Source organism: Pleurodeles waltl, chromosome 5 (genome assembly GCF_031143425.1).
Source record: "Pleurodeles waltl isolate 20211129_DDA chromosome 5, aPleWal1.hap1.20221129, whole genome shotgun sequence".
In the NCBI taxonomy this organism is placed as follows: Eukaryota; Metazoa; Chordata; class Amphibia; order Caudata; family Salamandridae; genus Pleurodeles; species Pleurodeles waltl.
The window spans coordinates 649,473,389-649,487,373 of NC_090444.1; the positions used below are offsets into that span (position 1 = coordinate 649,473,389).

At 50.3% G+C, this 13,985-nt stretch overlaps 1 protein-coding gene and 1 long non-coding RNA gene across 5 annotated transcripts in view; one reads left to right on the top strand and one right to left on the bottom strand.

The window, feature by feature from the left end:
• AK9 (adenylate kinase 9) overlaps positions 1–13,985 on the top strand; it is an 824,487-nt gene that overhangs the window by 599,876 nt on the left and 210,626 nt on the right. The gene's annotated exons all lie outside the window — the stretch shown is intronic.
• Positions 1–13,985, bottom strand: part of LOC138295903 (uncharacterized) — a 419,369-nt gene that overhangs the window by 356,942 nt on the left and 48,442 nt on the right. The window contains exon 4 of the long non-coding RNA XR_011203710.1: positions 4,931–5,054. This is a non-coding gene — a long non-coding RNA (uncharacterized lncRNA). The remainder of the gene's footprint in view (positions 1–4,930; positions 5,055–13,985) is intronic.

Genomic DNA, 13,985 nt, shown 5'->3' on the forward strand with positions numbered 1-13,985 from the left:
GGGGTAACCGCTGCTTCCTCCTCGGGCCCTATGGTTCTGTCGCTGGTGTGGAGTGGGACAGACCCTAAATGCTTGGACCACAAACCCCACATTGGCCGCACCAATGACACTGATTGCTCCCACCTACCCCTAGCTGCTTTCTTTATCAACAAGGGTTCTATGTGCTTGGGCCCCCATGGTGTGAACAGTGTTTGCTGCAATGTGTCCACTCGCGGATGGTTCAAGGAGATTGGTGTTCTGGGCTCCTGGGGGATGGACAGGGACTGACTTTTTTGTGCTACCTGGGGGACCTGTCCACCTTCTCTGGTCCTGTCTGGTGCAAGCGAGTCGACTCCCCGACCCCGACACACGCTCTCCACAGACCATAAGAGGTAGTTGTTCCCTCTGAATTACATCATACTGTGCTGCAGTGCTTCAATATGCACCAGATCCGCTCCCGCCGCTACGGTCGCTGACATGGGCTGCAACAAGAGGCCAATGGGCAAGGCCAAAATACAGAACACTGTTCTTTGACTCCCCAAAAGAGGCATGAACATGGCTCACTGAGCGGAAGCCGACTGCCCCCAATCTGCCTGTTCCATGGGGCAAACATCCAGCCAAGAATCAGAAAAAACAGAGGGTAAATGCCAGTGGCAAAGATCGCGAAGACAACCAGCGGAACAACGTGAAGCAGATCTTACCCCGGTGTCGTGCAGGGAAAAGGGACATTGTTCTCACAAGGACACCTCGACATTTCAACGTGGCTTAGGCCTACCCATAAACTGAACTTGGAGTGATTTTGTATGCTCCTGATTCTGATACTTCTAGCATGCCAGCACTCTTGTACCCTACTTTGGTATTAGTTCATAATGGTTTTGGGAGTAGGGGGGGGGGGGCGTAATTGACACCTCTTCCCCCATTGTTGTATAGTTTGTTCTATATTATGTTAAAAATGTGTGACTGGCGCTTCTAGACGTGTTTCTAGAGGTAGCTGGTCCTGCAGGATGCACCACCTTTTTGTAGTAGGAGTGTTGAAGCTGCAGACAGGACAGTAGGGCTGGGGGCAAGTCAGTTGTCATATGGAGTTTTCACTGCTGAGGTCAGCTTTGCAATCCTTCTTCTTTCTTCTTACTTGAGGTTACCAGGAATCTGGTGAGCAAAGTTCAGGTGTGCCCTAAATGCTACATTTAGGGGCGTTACAGGGGTCAGAGGGTAGTAACCAATGGCTACTGTCCCTGAGGGGGGGCTACATCCTTCCTATGCCCACTTCCTTTGAGGAGGAGAGCACATTCCTATCCCTATTGATCCCTCTTCTTCAAAACAAGATAGAGGATTCTGCAAGGTAGGGTTCACCTCAGCTCTGGACACCTTAGGGGTGGTCCTATCTGCGGTGGTAACTCCTCCGTGTTTTCTCTAATTTTCCTGCCTGACCTTCTGCCAAAAGTGGGGTTTGGTCCGGGGTGGGGGCATCTTCATTAGCTGGAGTGCCTTGGGGCACTGTAACAAGAGGCCTGGGCCTTAGATGCTCACCACCAGGTGTTATAGTTCGCGCAGGGGAGAGGTGTGAAGAACCTTCACCCAGAGCAGGCTTTGTCCCTGACCACAGAAAGCACCAAAGGCTCTAACCCCATATGGGGTCAGAAACTTGTCTGTTAGGGGCAGGCTGGCACACACTGGTGAGCCTCACACTAGAGGGTTGGGTGAAATACAGGGTGCATATCTAAGATGCCCTCTGTGTGCCCTTCTGCACTGTGAGCTTCTCCAGTGTGTCCCAGACCTCTGCCATCTTGAATCCAGAGGTGTGAGGGCACAATGGACAGCTCTGAGTGGCCAGTGCCAGCAGGTGACGTCAGAGACCCCTCCTGATAGGTGCTTACCTTTCTCGTAGCTAATCCTCCTCTGTGAGCTATTTAGGGTCTCTCCTGTGGGTATCTCACCAGATAATGAATGCAAGAGCTCACCAGAGTTCCTCTGCACTTCCCTCTTCGACTTCTGTCAAGGATCGACCGCTGACTGCTCCAGGACGCCTGCATAACCGCAACAAAGTAGCAAGAAGATTACCAGCAACATTGTAGCGCCTCACCCTGCCGGCTTTCTCAACTGTTTCCTGGTGGTGCATGCTCTAAAGGCTGTCTGCCTTCACCCTGGACTGGAAGACAAGAAGAAATCTCCTTTGGGTCGGCAAAATCTTCCCCCTGCTAACGCAGGCACCCAACTTCAGCTTCACTGGTCCTCTGGGTCCCCTTACATCGTGACAAGCATGGTCCCTGGAACACAGGTGCTGGACCCACGTGCCCCCCACAGTCCATTGGTCCATATGTCCAAATTTGGAGGAGGTAAGTCCTTGCCTCCCCTCGCCAGACAGTAATCTTATGTACTGTGTAAACTGCAGCTGCTAGGGCTTCTGTGCACTTTTGCAAGGAGTCCTTCGTGCACAGCTTAGCCCAGGTCCCCAGCACTCCGTCCTGCATTGCTCAACTCGCTGAGTTGACCACTGGCTTCGTGGGACCCTCCTTTGTAGTGTTGAGACCACCGCCGTGCACAGTTTTCTTGAACCCATGTTCAAGTACTTCTGTGGGTGCTGCCTTCTTCTGCATGGGCTCTCTGTGTTGCTGAGGGCCCCCTCTGACTCCTCTTCCAAGTGGCGACCTCCTAGTCCTTCCTGGGTCCGGGCAGCACCCTTTTTCTTCAACTGCAACCTTTGCAGCTAGCAAGGCTTGTTTGCTGTCTTTCTCCAAAGAAACAACTCTGCATCCTCCAGCACACTGTGGAACATCTTCTGTGCAAAGGAGAAGTTCCTGGCACCGTCCGTTGTTGCAGAATCTTTAGCTTCTTCCGCCCAGAGGCAGCCATTTTGCACCTTCATTCGGGGTTTAGTGGGCTCCTGCCCCCCCCCCCCCCCCCCGGACACTTTCGTGACTCTTGGATTTGATCCCCTTCCTTTGCAGATCCTCAGGTCCAGGAATCCGTTTTCAGTGCTTTGCAATCTGTTGTGGTCTTTGCAGAATCTCCTGTCACGACTTTAGTGTGTTTCTGGGGAAGTAGGGTCACTTTACTCCTACTTTTCAGGGTCCTGGGGTGGGGTATCTTGGACACCCTTAGTGTTTTCTTACACTCCCATTGACCCTCTACACACTACACTAGGCCTGGGGTCCCTAAATGGTTTGCATTCCACTTTTGGAGTATATAGTTTGTTGCCCCTAGGCCTATTGCATCCTATTGTATTCTACAGTGTTTGCACTACTTTTCTATCTGTTTGCTTACCTGATTTTGGTTTGTGTGTATATTTTGTGTATTTTACTTACCTCTTAAGGGAGTATGTCCTCTGAGATATCTCTGACACATTGTCACTAAAATAAAGTACCTTTTTTTGTGATTCTTATGATATAGTGCTATATGATATAAGTGGTGTAGTAGGAGCTTTGCATGTCTCCTAGTTCAGACTAAGCTGCTCTGCTATAGCTACCTCTATCAGCCTAAGCTGCTAGAACACTACTAATCTACTAATAAGGGATAACTGGACCTGGCACAAGGTGAAAGTAGCATCACGTACCCACTATAAACCAGGCCAGCCTCCTACAGTGGCGCTGTTGGTGCCGGAAGTAATGTCTCAGTGACGTATATAAGTGCCTTCCACGTCAGTTATTTTCTTTCCGTGCCAGTTAGCGCTGATCTGGAGAAGAGCTACCCCTGTGTCTCTTTTTCGTATTTTTTTTAATTTTATTTTTTAACGTTTTTCTTTTTGTAGACCATTTTTCAAGTGTGTCAAGGATGTATTTGAGAATACAGGTTTTAAACTGTGTGCTACATGTCACTGCAATATGTCAGTTAGGGACTCCCATCTGGTCTGTTTATGGTGTCTCGAGCGCGTCCATGACACAAAGTCATGCTTGGACTACCGGGACATGACACTGAAAGCCTTGAGGGAGCGGTTCCTAAAGCTGCTTGCAGGCCTGGTGGTTGACGTCAGCAAGCAGGACTCCTAGGTGTGAGAAAAGGCCTCTTTTTGACATGGTTAGCCCCCACTTTTTGCCTGATGTATGATGTGGCCTAGAAGTCGATAGTGCCCAGAGCTCTTTCCCTAATCTGCCTTGATGCCTCGGCACAATTGGAAACACCTTTGGCTGCCCCCATAAGCCACTAAGTAAATGGTACTTAGGTGCCCAGGGCAGGAGGTACTAAGGGTAGTCCCCTGAGGGCAGTAGCACTAATTGTGCCACTCTAGTGCCCTGCATCCAGGTACGCCCTCCACAAGAAGATCAACACCAAGAAGATCTGAAGCACAAGAACTGTGGACCTGCTGCATCAAAGAAAAGGCGCGAAACCCTGCCTGCTGCACCCAAGACCTAACAGTCACCGCTGAGGAGCTGCTGGACAATGGGACAACTCTACAAAATTCCCCAAAGGACCTCCAGGCTTCACAAATCGCCAGAGAACTCCTTCCAGACTGGAGGTAACACTCTAAAACCCAAGGAAACCATCAAGCCAGTGAGGGTCACTTCACTGACCAGCCACTAACTCCTGAACCAGATGCCACAGCTGGACAAAACTGCATCCTGACAACCCTGAGGACAAACCCTGCCAGTGTGCCATGCTTGGTGGCACTGCCACCCCCAGTGGCCAAACCATGACAAAGCTTGGGGTATTAGTCATCCCAGGTCAGACACCAGGAAAAACAGCTCGTCTGGAAAAAGACTAGGAGGAAGCCCCAGTCAAGAGGCTCCAGAAGCAACCCGGACCTCCCACCAGTTTGCCCCTGCTGTGCTGTGAACAACCCTGGAACCAACTTACCACCTGCTCCTGGGGGCATCCTTGTGCACAGCTCCTGGCTCATTGATTCGCTCTGCACCCAGCTGCCCTGTACCAAAGAACCCCCTGTGCCCCAACGGTCCCCCACCTCTTGCAACCTCAAAACTCCAAGGGGACCCCAAAGATCCATATTTAAACTTACCTCTGCAGCGCTTTTCTAAGTGGTCCCCCGCAGTGGCCCTGCACCAGCTCCAGAGCCCTTCTCCCACTGCTCCCACAGGAACCGGGAGCTGCCTGAACACTGTGCCCCGACGACCTCGACCAACCTGCAAAAGAAGAACTTGGTAAATCACCTGTACGATTTTATATGTATTTTTAAAGGTGATCGTCTATTGATTTCTGTGGTGCGTAATTATGCATAAAAAGACTATCTTTATTCAATTTCAAAAATTCATATCTCGAAAAGTACATACCCAATTCTTATGATCTGGGTCTTAAAATGTATATAAAAACCTGAAGTATTTTTATAAATAGGTATTGAGTTATTGCTTTGAGTGTGTGAGTTGCAAAACTGATGCAGTGAGTACAACAAATGCTTTGCACTTCTCCAAGATTGGCCTAACTGCTTGACTAAGCTACCTTAAAAATTAGAGCATTAGGTGACCTAGTTTTAACCCCTGTAAAACAAAGTGTGGTTGCCTGGACCCCCTGCACAGTGTGCCTATCTTCGCACACTACGTAGAGTGCCAGCCTCCTACACTAGGAAGTCTCGCATCAAGGAGAAAGCCGCAGGCCCACTCCAGAAGCCCCAAGTCCTCATCGTCCCACTCAAGGTCCTTGGGACACTCGGGGAAGAGGCAAAAGAAGAAGAAGTAGTCCAAACAGACTTCGACTTCACCTCATCCCTCGGCTGACGCAACAAGTGTTCCAGGCATGGTTCTGTGGAGCCGTTGCCAGGTCCGACTCTGCACCTCCCCTGTTTCCGAAGCGACCCCCACTCAATTTAAAGAATTTTATGAGGCCATGCACCTCATCTTTGAGCAGGCCGACCCCTCTAGAACGCCTTTGAGCCTTGCAGGGTCTGAAAAGGCCCTATCAGTTTCCACGCCGACCACTCCGGCCTTAGGTCCCCTGGGGTCTCACAGACCTGATCTGATCTGAACCGGTGAGCACCATGCCAACGTTACCTTCTCTTGTTCCAGTCCTGAAGCCGATGCTCCCGGCACCACTAGTGCCCACTGGTGGCATCCGCCCCATTCACATCCCTGACGACTGTGAGGCAGAACAACATCGCTCAACGCCGATTTCGGCGCTGACACAGACCAGTAGCTCTAAGTCATAGCCTGAGCATTTTGTGGAGCAGCCAGTTGTACACCTATACTGATATTTTAGACTGGTATGAGGAACTAGAAGATGCCAGTGGACTAGACATCCCTCCAGATACTGGCTTGCTCTCTCCACCCACTGTGGCTATTGGAGGTAGCGTCTTACGCAAAGGTGGTGAAGAGGGCAGAGAAGATCCTTGACCTCAAACTTCCGTCGGTGACGGTCAAGACTAACCTCTTGTCCAAAGTGCTTCAACCTGGGGCTTCCTCGTCCGAACCTCTATTGCCCTTTAATGAAGCACTGGCTAATGTCCTTCTGGGAACTTGTTCCAAGCCCAGCAGAGGGGCTCCTGTGAACAGGACAGTTGCCTGCCACCATCGCCCTGCCCCAGATGATCCTAGTTTCTTCACCCAGCACCCTACCCCTGAGAGCTTAATAGTACAAGCCTCAACTTCCCATGGTGCATTCTCTGCCGCTCCCCCGAACAGGGAATCCAAGAGGCTGGATAGCTTAAGCAAGAAAATGTTTTCTTCTGCCAACCTAGCATTGCTGTCAGTGAACACAGCATACCTTTTGGGCCATCTGATAGAGACTTCTATTTGCAGATTCCTTACCTTAAACTTTCCCCCAGGTGTCAGACTGGATCTGGTAAGGAATGTGCAACTAGAATATCTCTACCAGATATATTGTTACCAAAGGTAAATAACTTGTACATTAATCCCATACCTTGTGGAATACGGTTGCACAAGTGCTGCCACAGGTCCCGGAGGAGGCCCGGCTCATCCTCTCCCAAGCAGTGAAGGACAGGAGAGGTGCAATAGAGTTCACTATTAGGTGTGGTGTGGACACAACTGATTTGCTGGATAGAGTGGTTTCATTGACAGTGGCCTTATCGTGCCACGCCTGGCTGAGAACTTCTGGCTTTTCAGGGGATGTTCAGGCAAACCTCCTACACTAGGATGTCTCAGTCCCTTTAGGAGGCTGGCCTGGTTTGTAGTGGGTACCTAAGGTACTTACACCTTATACCAGGTCCAGTTATCCCTTATTAGTGAAATGTAAGCAGTGTTCTAGCAGCGTAGGCTGTCTAGAGGTAGCTGTAGCTGAGCAGCTTAGGCTGAACTAGGAGACATGCAAAGCTCCTGCAATACCTCTATAGTGGCAGAGTACTTATACACAATAAAAGACAATACTCAGTGTTACCAAAAATAAAGGTTCTTTATTTTAGTGACACAAGGCCAAAAATATCTTAGATGCAAGACTCCTTCTGGAGGTAAGTATTATACACAATATATACACTAGTAACCAAAATCAGGTAAGTAAACAGTCATAGAATAGTGCAAACAGTAGAAAATACAATAGAATGCAATAGGCCTTGGGGCAACACAAACCATATATTAAAACACTGGAATGCGAATAACAAAGTCCCCCCTAGGCAAGTGTAGTGTTTAGAGGAGCGCCGGGAGTATAAGAAAACACCAAAGGTAACTAAAATACCCCACCCCAGAGCCCAGAAAAACAGGAGTAAAGTACTGCAAGTTTCCTCAGGACACACTACAAGTCGTGATAAGAGATTTTACAAGAACCAAGCAAGACTGCAAGCAACAAATGATGGATTCTTGTACCTCAAGACCTGGGGAGAGGTCAGACCAAGTCCAGAAGTCGCAGAAGATTCCAGGATGGACAGGAGCCCCTGCTAACCTAGAAGATGGTGCCAGTGTGGATTCTCCAGTAAGAACAGTACAGAAGAGCACCAAAGAAGATGGCTGCAGGTTCCTGCATGGTGCATGAGATGTCCCATGTCGGGTTGTTGGATGCAGGCAGTTTTTGGCGCTGGATTCATCCAACAAGCCTTGGTTCAAGCAAGTTTCTGGCTTGCATCAAAATGGCACTGCCGGGCTCAGGAGGAACCTGGAGGTCTCAACTCGAACTGAGGAGACAGAGGGGGCTCTCGGCACCTTAGAGAACCCTCTGAAGACCAGGCAGCACCCACAGGAGTCCCAGGACAAAGAAGATGCAAAATGTGGTTGTTGCAGCACTACGAAAGAGGGTTCCACACTGCCAGAGAACAACCCAGCGAGTTGTGCGTCACAGGATGGAGTGCTGGGGACCTGGGCTACACTGTGCACAAAGGAATCTTGGAAGAAGTGAACAGAAGTCCAAGGAACTGAAGAATACGCAGTGCACAGTGGTACTGTCGCAGCATGGGGTGGCAAGCTCTTACCTCCCTTAAAGACAGTTGGACCACTGGACAGTCTGGGTCACGTTGGTCCACAACCTGTGTTCCTAGGAGAGGAGTGCCAAAGTACTGGTCGTCCTCATAGAAAGGTGCCTGCTGAAGCAGGGAAGTGACTCCGTCACTCCACAGGAGATTCCTTTGGTTCTTCTGGTGCAGGATGAAGACAGACAGTCCTCAGAGTGTGCACACCTTGGAAACTGTTGCAAAAGCTGGCTGGAGCTGAAGTTGCAGGTTACAATTGCCTTCCTGGATACTTTGTTGCAGTTACAGCAGTTCCTGGAGCAGTCTGTGGTTGATCCGATGGCCAGAAGCTGATGCAGATTCAGAGGAGTCCTGGAGGAATCTTGCAAACTGAATCTGAGGAAACACCCAGAGGAGAGACCCTAAATAGCCCTGAGAGGGTGATTTGCTACCTACCCAGGTATGCACTTATCAGGAGGGGTCTCTGATGTCACCTGCTGGCACTGGCCTCTCAGAGGCTCCCAGAGTGCTCCACCACCTTGGAATCCAAGATGGCAAAACCCAGGTACACTTTGGAGGATCTCTGCACCACCCCTGAGTGGTCACTCCCCTTTCCTTTGTCCAGGTTCGTGCCAGAGCAGGAATTGGGGGTCCCTGAACCGGTGTAGACTGGATTATGCAAGGAGGGCACCATCTGTGCCCTTCAAAGCATTTCCAGAGGCATTGGAAGGCTACCCCTCCCATGCCTGTAACACCTATTTCCAAAGGGAGAGGGTGTAAAACCCCTCTCCCAAAGGAAATGCTTTGTTCTGCCTTCCTGAGCTTCTTGAGCAACAGGAGGGCAGGAGCCTGTCTGTGAGGTGGTAGCAGCTGGGGCTGTCTGGAAAACCTCAGAAGGCTGGTATGGTAGTACTGGGGGTCCACTGTGAAGCCCCCAGAGTGCATGGAATTGTAAAACCAATACTAGAATCAGTATTGGGGTACAATTCCCAGGTGTTGGAAACTTTACATGGCCATATTCGGAGTTACCATTGTGAAGCTGGACATGGGTATTGACCCATGTCCAGTGCATGCATAAAATGGTGTCCCCGTACTCACAAAGTCTGGGAAGATGATCCTGGACAATGTGGGGGCACCTCTGCTAATGCAGGGGTGCCCTCACACACAGGTACTTTACAACTGGCCTTAAAGGTTGGAAGGCCTGACCTATAGGTGACTTATAAGTGACCTGGTGCAGTGAAAATGGCTGTGAAAGGGTGCATGCACCATTTCATGCAGGCTGCAATGGCAGTCCTGCAGAAGCCTTTGCTTGGGCTCCCCTATGAGCACAAGTAATGCAGCCTATAGGGATCCCTTGGGACCACAGTGCCCTGGGTACCTTAGTACCATATAGTAGGGACTTATAAGGGGTGACCAGTATGCCAATTTGGGATGAAATACTGAGTTACCAGTATGTAGTGACACATTTGAGAGGAGAGAGAGAATAAGCACTGGGGTCCTCGTTAGCAGGATCCCAGTGGCACAGTCAAACAGACTAACATCAGGCAGAAATTGGGGGTAACATGCCAAAAAGAGGGTACTGTCCTACAATTTGGTTGCCTAGAACTTTTGTGCACTCCACAATTGGCATACTGGTGTCCCCTTATAAGTCCATAGTGTATGGTACTTAGGGCCATATGTACGAACACATTTTACCATTGACACAGATTGGGAAAAACCCTTTGCTACATCTGGCCCTTAGGTACCTAGGGCACTGGGACACCAGGGGTCTTCCATGGGCTGCAGCATGTATTATGCCACCCATGGGAGCCCATGTAAAATATGTTTGCGGGCCTGCTATTGCAGCCTGCATGAAAAGGTTCATGCACCCTTTCACCACAGGTCACTGCATCAGGTCACTGTAAGTCACCTGTATGGTAGGCCCTCCTAGCTCAGAGGGCAGGGTGCACGTCCCTGTGTATGAGGGGACCCCTTCTTCCGCAGAGGTGCCCCTATGAACTCCAGTTTCATTACATTAAACTTTGTATGTGCAGGGAAGCCATTTTACCCGTGCACTGGACCTGTGTCCAGCTACATAATGGTACCTCCGAACCTGGGCATGTTTGGTATCAAACATGTCGGAATGATACCCCAATACTGTGGCCAGTATTGGTTGTATGATTCCATGCACTCTGGGGGCTCCTTAGATGACCCCCCCTAGTATTGCTCCTACCAGTCTTCTAGGGTTTTCCAGGCAGCCCACCTGGCTGCCACCCCTCAGACAGGTTTCTGCCCTCCTGCTGCTTGACCAGCTCAAGCAGGGGAAGGCAGAACATAGGATTTCCTGTGGGAGAGGGAGGCAACACCCTCTCTCTTGGAAATAGGCGCTACAAGGCTTGGGTGGGGTAGCCTCCCCAAGCCACCGGTTTGCAAGGGCACTTTGGTGCCTTCCTTGCATAAACCGGTTTGCACGAGTCTAGGGATCCCCAGTCCCTGCTTAGGTGTGAAACTGGGCAAAGGATAGGGCAGTGATCACTCCCCTGTCCATCACCACCCCAGGGGTGGTGCCCAGAGCTCCTCCAGGTGGCCAATCAATTTTGTCATCATGAAACCAAGATGTGCAGAGGCCCCTGGGAGCATCTGAGTGGCAAGGTCAGGCAGGTGACGTCAGAGACCCCTCCTGATAGGTGGTCATTGTGCAAGGGACCAAACCCCCTTTTAGGGCTATGTAGGGATTCATGTGTGGGTGGGTCCCTAGATTCAGCATGCAAGACTCCACCAGGACTCCTCTGCACTGTCTACTTCTGCTCCTGGCCACTGGAACCGCAACTGGACACTTCGGGAACCGACAAGCCTGCAACTCCGGAGATGACCTCGTTTTGCAACATTAGTTTCTCCCGCTCCTTACAGCAACTGCAATATTTCCATGGATGTGCACCCTCTGGGGTCGGCAAGCCTACAGCTGCACTAGGAAGCAAAAAGAAATCTCCCTTGGAGTGAAGGAGTCACTCTCCTGCATATGCAGGCACTTACAGCAATGGCATCTGGCTGCGTGGATCTGCTCTCCTCTGGAACTGCATGGATCCTACATCACAAGTGGTGGTCTGGAGTGGTCCCCTTGGTCCTCTCCGCCCGCTGTCCTTCTTCGGAGATGGTGAGCCCTTGCCTTTCTTTGCAGGGTGCCTCTTGCAGCAAACAAGGCCTGTTGTCTCCTGCTTCAAGGGATCTTCAGTCTCCGAGTAGTCCCGGAGCCCAGCACTCCATGATTTCAAGGACAGTCACTCCTCTGCTGCCCCAGCGATGTGGGACTACTCTTCAGGTGTGCTGATTGGGCCTCACTGCAACTCACTGTGCCTGCTGCCAGTGGCTTGTCTGTGGGGGCTGTGCCTCCTTCTGCTTACACCCCCGACTGCTGAGGGTCAGCCCAGACTTCCTCCAAGGGTCAAGGCCCCTAGACCTTGCTGGCCCTCTTCAGCCTTGAAACTCTTCTTTTGCCTCCTCTTGCATTTGCCAAGGCTTGTTGGTGGTTCTCGTAACCACTGACGGACTGCAACCCGGCAACTGACGTGGGATATCATCTGCATGGCTGCCAGGACTTTCTGCAGCTCCTAGACTACGCAACTGATCTTCATCTCTCCTCGTTGGCCCAGAGCTTCATCCAAAGAAGGGTGGGTAGTGGCTCCTGCCCCGACCAGACACTCCATCGTGGACTGAACTCAGTCCCCTTCCTTTGCAGGTCCTCTTCTTCCAGAATCCACCTTTTGGTTCCTCTGGTCTGGCCCGGGTCTTGCACAATTCATTTTCTAAGTCCTCCTGTTAGTTCTTGGGAAGACCAGGTACTTAACTCTGCTCTCCTGGTCGCTGGGGGTCACTAATAGATTCACCTCTTGGGGTCCTGAGTTCTGCCAACTTCCCTCTAACTACTTCATATCCTTAGGTGGGGGACTTCACTTTGCATTCCACTATTTTAGAATATGGTTTGGCCCTCCGCTAGGCCCCTAGCTATTCTGTACAATTCTTGTCAATGCTTGTTGTTTGCTATGCTAATTCCTAATTAGTTATGTGTATATATAAATTGTGTGTACTTACCTCCAGTTGGGGGGGGGGGGGGGTGCTGCCTACTAGGAATCTAGTTCAGTTCTACTATAAAAAAGTACCTTTATTTTTGCACACTGTGTGGTTCTTTTCAGGTGTAATAAGCTTCTGTGTGACTGCTGTGGTATTGGAAGTGTTTTGCACTCCTCCTAGATAGGTCTTGGCTGCTTATCCACAGCTACCTCTAGAGAGCCTTGGCTTCCTATACACTGTCTTCATTCACTAATATGGGCTGTCTAGACCTGGTATAAGGTGCCAAAACTATGGGTGTCCACCACACAAGCTTCCTACAAGAGAGCTATAGAAAGGGTTCTGATATCAGAAGTAAGCAGTGCTTGTTATTCCTGCTTCTTTTGGATACCCCAAAAGATCAAGGGTCTTCGCCCTATTCTAAATCTGCAAACTGTAAATCTTTTCCTCAAAGATGAGAAATTCAAGATGCTCACTTTGGCTCAGGTCTTGTCTGCCCTAGACCAAGAAAACTGGCTGGTAGCGCTGGACTTGAAGGATGCGTATTTTCACATCCCCATCCTGCCTGCCCACAAGTATTACATGCAGTTCAAGGTAGGCCACAAGCACTTTCGGTTCACCGTGCTTCCTTTTGGCCTTACCAGAGCCCCTCGGGTTTTCACCAAGGTGATGATGGTGGTCGCAGCTCATCTGCGCAGGTTAGGAGTTTGTCTTCCACTACCTCTATGACTGGCTGTTGAAGGGGGCGTGGCCCCAGATTGTTGTCTCCCACCTTCAAACTAAGGCGGAACTCCTGTATTCGCTGGGGTTCACTATAAATGTGCCAAAGTCACACTTGACTCCTTCTTAGATGCTGTCTTCCATTGGAGCTGTTCTGGACACAGTGCAGCTTTGGGCTTAGCCTCCCAAGCAGAGAATCCAGGATATTAAGGTTATGATACCCATGTTTCACCACTGTCCTGGATTTTGGTGAAAATTACTCTAAAGCTGCAATGCCTCAGAGCCTTCCGTATCTTGCTAATGAATCATGCCAGATAGCATATGCAGGCTCTGCAGTGGGACCTGAAGTCCAGTGGACACAACATCAGGGCAATCTTTTCGACATGGTACAGATCTCAGAGGGAACTAAAAAAGACCTGCAGTGCAAGCATACAAACTGCGATTGGGTCAAAGGCAGACTCCTCTCCGTTCCTCAACCAGATCTGACAGTAGTGACAGATGTATCACTCCTGGGATGGGGTTGCCATCTGGGAGAGGTGGAGATCAGAGGAGTCTGGTCTCTGGCAGAATTTGGATCTCCATATCAACCTGCTGGAGCTCCGTGCCATCCAGTTAGCAGTGAAATAATTTCTTCCTTCTGTCAAGTTAATGCAGGTGTTCATGGACAACACCACCTCTGTGTTACTACAACAAGCAGGGCGGGTGGGTTCATGGACCCTTTGTCAAGAAGCTCTGCGTCTCTGGACATGGCTGGAACAGCAGGGCATAACCCTAGTTGTTCCACACCTGGCAGGTTCTCTCTGATCGCCAGGGTGGATGAACTCAGTCATCGATGCCGAGCGGATTACAAGTGGAATCTCCATTCGGAGGTGGTACAAGGAATCTTTCAGCAATGGGAAGAGCCTTGATTAAATCTGTTCACCTTTGAAGAGAACGTGCAGTGTCAGCAGTTTTGCGCATTGGAGTTTCC